Genomic DNA, 5,694 nt, shown 5'->3' on the forward strand with positions numbered 1-5,694 from the left:
GTCCGATGATTTCCGCATTCTGTTGGGTCACCTCTCTTTGGAATGGGCATAAACATTGATCTCTTCCAATCAGTTGGCTAGACAGTTGTCTTCCAACTGAATATGTTGTTAAAATTCTTTAATTTTGTCATCACTGGTGTAAGTGGTCAGTGCATACATTTGAATAGTAGTGGTATTAGCTGATTTTCCTTGTTGTTTTTATGTGCTGTGGAGTCGGTTCTGACTCATAGCGACCCTGTACAGGGTTTTGAGGCTGTAAATCTTTACGGGAGTAGAAAGCCTCATCTTTCTCTCGTGGAATGGCAGGTAGTTTAGAACTGCCGACCCTGAGGTTAGCAGCCCGATTCGTAACCCTACTACAGGACCAGATTTTCCTTGTAGGCATATGTATATTACCCTATCACAGACAGCATTGTTTTTCAAGATCTTGAAATGTTCTTTTTGAACAATGAATACAATGTCATTCCTCTTTAATTTATTATTCCTGGCATAGTAAACCATGTGATAGTAAGATTCAAAAAGGCCCATACTAGTTCATTTCTGCTTGTTAAAGTCTAGGATATCAATATTTATACTTTCCATTTCATTTTGGCAACGTCCAAGTTTCCTAGATTCATACTTTGCATATTCCATGTTCTAATCGTTAATGTGTGTTTGCAGCTGTTTCTTCTTATTTTGAGTTGTGCTCCATCAGCAAATGAAGGTCTCGAAAGCTTTACTGTATACACGTCATCACAGTCAACTCTAATTGGGGAGGCAGCTCTTCCCCAGTCATATCCAGAGTGCCTTTCACTATATCTGACAATATTCTGGTACTATTCATTTTTCATCTTTCAGCACTGTGTCTTACCATATTCTGTTGCTAGTCACAAGGTTTTCATTGTGTAACCATTCAGAAGTAGTCCACCTTTCCTTCTTCCTAGTCTGTTTGTCTGGAAGCCCTTCTGAAACTTGTCCATCATGTGCGTACCCTGCTAACATTTAAAATCTTGGTGTCATACCCCCAGTCTCATAGCAACACACAAGCCATCACAGTATGACAAACTGACAGACATGTGGCTGTTAAAAAAATGAAAAAAAAAAAAAAAATCATGCACACACACATGTATATATGTATATTCACAGGTGAATTGAAAATTGTAACTTTTCTTTTCTCCTCCACAGAGATCACAGAAAATCCTACGTAATCATATTTTTGAGCATGTTGGGTCAGGAGAGTGCAAATCATTGCCAGCTTGTAGCATCACCTCATTTTCCTTCGATTGTTCTTTGGGTTTCAAAGACTAGTGACCTTGTAACTTACATTACATAGCCTTAAAATTGCACATAAAAGTTTGCTGTGGAAGAGTAGCAAATGTAAGATAAATGGAGAAGGTTAAGGGGAAAACTGTGCTAAGAGCTTCTCATAAATGAATTCTCATCATAAAAGCACAGCCATTTCTCCAAGTGACAAATTAACTTGAGATTGTGCTTTGCATTTTTAAATAATTTGTGATAGGGTGATTCCATTTGAGTTCAAGCCAGAGGTCAGTCCCTCACCTTATACTACATGTATCTCTTGCCTAGTGTAGAAAAGAAAGCTGTGTATGTGGATATTTAATTTTACTTTTACATTGTAAATTCAGTGTGCCAAAGATTCAGTAAGTAATGAGATGCTGGCTGTTAAGGCAGGTTGCTGTATAAAAAATGTGTCTGGGCTGAGGGCTTGGGGCCAGAGCATTTTCCAAAAGAAATAACAGTGCTTGGAAAAACTACTCATAAAGATTCTTGTTCTGACTTGAATCACTCTTTCACTTTAGTGGGGTCACTGAAAAGGACATCAGGATGTCAGCAATTTATTTCAGTTCTCTTTCACTGGTGAGTAGAAGAGGCAAGAGTGAGTGGTTATTTTTTCTTGCCAACAAGTTAGAAGTTTGATTGTGACAATTCTGAGAAAGTGACATCATCTTTCTCTCAGGTATATGCAAGTTTATGCCATTAGTCATTTTCAGGGGTGGGGGGAATTACTATCTGTATTAATTTTAGGGTTTGGATATCTGTGGCTTGTTGAGCTGTAATGAGGTTCCTGCCCTCTCTTCTTACAGTCTATCTTGTGAAACCTGATGGATCACATGAAAACTCTGTATTCTTTTCATCATTGATGTCAGGGTTATCTATTTCCTAGTTTAAGTGTATAATAATATCCCTGGTCTCTGCATCCTTTTACTGAAGTTTTCCCTTCCTTTGGCCTGTGGCCACACTGCATTTTTGTTCCAGAATTTTAATTTGTAGAACAGAGACAGTGGATATGATGTTAACTAATTGCCATGAATGCTGGCTGGTTTGTGTACATGACCTTTCAATGTCAGAACACCATGCCAAAGATCACATTTTTACCTGAAAGAGATTTTTTATTGTTTCCTCAAGGGACTCTTAGTAGCTGGGGGATCAACAGGTGCAGGTGCATTTGTAGAAAAGATTGAGGGAACGTGGGGAGGTCCTCTGTTGAGGAGATCCAGGGCCATATATCAATCAGTCCCCACATCTCCATGAGGATGGGTTTTACATTTCCTGGAAGAAGTAGACTGTATTCAAACACTTGAGTGTAGGAGGGAGCCTGAAGCCAAAACGTGCCTCTGGATGTCCCTGAAGTTCCTTTTTAATAAATAAATAAATAAATAAATAAATAAACAAATAAATAAATAAATATAAAACATACATACATACATACATACATACATACATAAAAGCTTTTATTATGAATTGAGTGATAGTTTACATGGGACAACATCAGTTTTACACTCATTGTTTCATTGTAGTGATTACAGTCTCCTCCATGCATCATCATCCAACAGTATTTGCTTCTATTCCCTTTGTTTTGTTTTTGTTTTTTTTTTGAGGAGGGGGATGTTCACAAAAACACTCAGGAATATATAATCACTTAAACAAGAAGAGGGCACGTTGTGCAAGCCTGCCTCCTGGCCACCGACATACAGCGTTTCTCTTTCCATGAGTTTAGAGTCCTCAGCTGCTCTATCTCTCCATGTCATCATCTCTGCCTCCATCTCTGGTGTTGCTGCTTCTCTGGATAGGGTCCCACATTCCGCTCTTGCTCTTTTCCTTTGATGGTCCTAGGGTCCTCTGTTCCTGGACTGTAAGATTAACTACTCCCCCCTTTTTGTTACAAAACTTCCACTTTCACAGTTGGAACAGTCACAATTAGTCCTGATAACAATTACTCACAATTGAATCATAATAATCTTATCCCCATCTCCTTTCACCAGACCTGTCTAGACAAGATGAAAACTATTCAGTGGGGATTATACATTCCCCCACACACTCTGAAAGTAAACTCCCTCTTGAAAACTTGTAAGCCCGTCACTTTGTGCCTTTATTGCCCCCTCATTTTAAGTAGCCAGTGTCTAAATTGCCTGTCCCTATCAGCCCTTTATACAGAGTGGATAGGATTGATCCTTGATGTGAAGACTCTTTCTCTCTCACTTGGTATTTTGAGCGCCTACATCCGTAAGTATAGGTCAAGTACATAACATCATAGCAATTTACACTTGTTTCCTTTATCAAAAAAAAATTTTTTTTTTTTTTATCTTCCTCTAGTCGAGTTCTGATCATCAAGCCATCGAGGCTAGGTGGAATGGGTAATATCTGCAAGTTTGGGTGTTCTTGTGCATCTCTCCTCACTCCATATCAGCTATTCTCACTGCTCTAGCCCTCTGTGGCTATGTCGTTGCCCATGTGCTCAGGAGTCCCCAGGTCTCACCATACTTCGGACCAACCAGCTCTTCCTCTTCTCTCTCTCATCTCCAGGTCAACTGGAGTCTATGGAACATGTTTGAACTCAGCTCATATCTTCACTGCTGCCTTTCCCACTCTTCTACTCACCAGTTGACCAACGTGGTCACCAGCAATCTTACATGCATGCTCATGTGTTCCTTTTGAGTTACAGTCTTGGAGCGGGGTTTGTCTTGAAGGGACGTGATTGCTTCCGTGATGGCTCCCCAGGGAATAAGTTGTTTGTTCTTGTAGTAGCCAGTCAGACTGCTGAAGTTCCTTTTAAAGGTGGATTCCTCCTTGCAATGTTCTTTGTTTAACTTTGTTGTTTTTAAATGCTTTCAAAGTTCTGACTCATAATGATCCAGTGTAGGGTTTCCAAGGAGTGGCTGGTGAGTTTGAACAACTGACCTAGTGATTCAAATCGACCTTGAGGTCCAGGACATTATCTTGCAGTGCCATTTGCTGTGGTTGTTAAAGTGCTGTTGAGTAGGTTACGACTCATAGTGACCTTGTATAGGGTTTCCAAGGAGCGGCTGGTGGGTTTGAACTGCTGATCTTGTGGTTCGCAGTCCAGTCCTGATCCACAGATCCACACCAGAAGCCTGCAGTGCCCTTTAGTGGTTTAAAAAAGTAACACCCCCCCCCCTAAGAAAAACAAAATGAAAGAATGAAATACTCAGATTCTGTTTCCCCAGGAGGAATTTGGTGTTATCGAATCTATTTGCATTGAATAAAGTAGATCTTAATTTCAGTGCATGCCAGTCAGCAGACCCAGAAACCATACAGAGACTAGATGAGTGTTTTGAGGTTGTTTATTCACTTGTCTGGACTGATGAGGTTACTGGACATATGTGGTGTTATGCAATAAAGGTGTGATTGTATTGATTTTTGTTTATTGTATGAACATATTACCTTAAGTTAGAGACCAGTGACTTCTGACCTACTTGAAAATAGCTTTGCCTTTTTAATTTAGAAAGGCCCCTTCAAATCAATCCATCCGCCTCTTCCCCTGCCAGACTTTCATGTATTTCAAGCCAGAATTTTTTTTTAAAGTTTGAGCTAAAGTTCACCCAACATAAAAGCCAAAGCCAACCCAACTGTCATTGAGTCTATTGCAACTCACAGGGACCCTAAAGGACAGAGTAGAACTTTCCCACAGGGTTTCATGTTTGTAAATCTTTATTTACATAAGCAGAATGCCATATCTTTATCCTGAGGAGCAGATGATGTGTTTGAACCACTGACCTTTTGCTTATCAGCTGATCACTTCAACCAATATACCACCAGGGTATTTACATAAAAGCCATGGATCTTCTTTTTTTTTCCAAGAGAATTTAAGAAAGGTGAATTGACTCAACATTGATTTCATTTATTTGAATTCAGGGGATGGTGGTTGGCCAGACAGATAAAAATTCTTATGTTCTAGGAGATGACAACTTCATGGGCTCATAAAAACATGCAAGCAGATATAATAAGGCACTCAGTGACTGCTCAAGAGTCCTGGTGTGGCACTGTAGGATAATGGACTGGACCACAAGGGTGGTGTGAACCGCAGGGTCAGTGGTTCAAACCCACCAGCCGCTCCTCGGAAACCATGTAAGGGCACTTAACAGCAACAACAGTGACTACTCAAGATGGTTACCATGCCTTCCTTTTTCATCCCACATATTGATAGTGGCTGGATCTTTTTATTCTTGCTTGATTTTGCTGTTGTTGTTGTTGTTGTTAGCAGCTTGTCTCATTAATTGTCTGTGTTTGGGGTTTCATGTGAAAGTTAGAATTTTGACAGCTACTCCAGGCTTCTGGACACTTCTTCCAAAATTCAAAGGCAGAAATGTAAGTAGACTTACCTGATGTTAGTTTGTTTGCTAGGATTAAAAAACAAGCAACACCTGAAAAAGGTAATTTTGCATGTTGTATTGT

The sequence above is a fragment of the Chrysochloris asiatica genome, unplaced genomic scaffold (assembly GCF_000296735.1).
Source record: "Chrysochloris asiatica unplaced genomic scaffold, ChrAsi1.0 scaffold00155, whole genome shotgun sequence".
NCBI lineage: Eukaryota > Metazoa > Chordata > Mammalia > Afrosoricida > Chrysochloridae > Chrysochloris > Chrysochloris asiatica.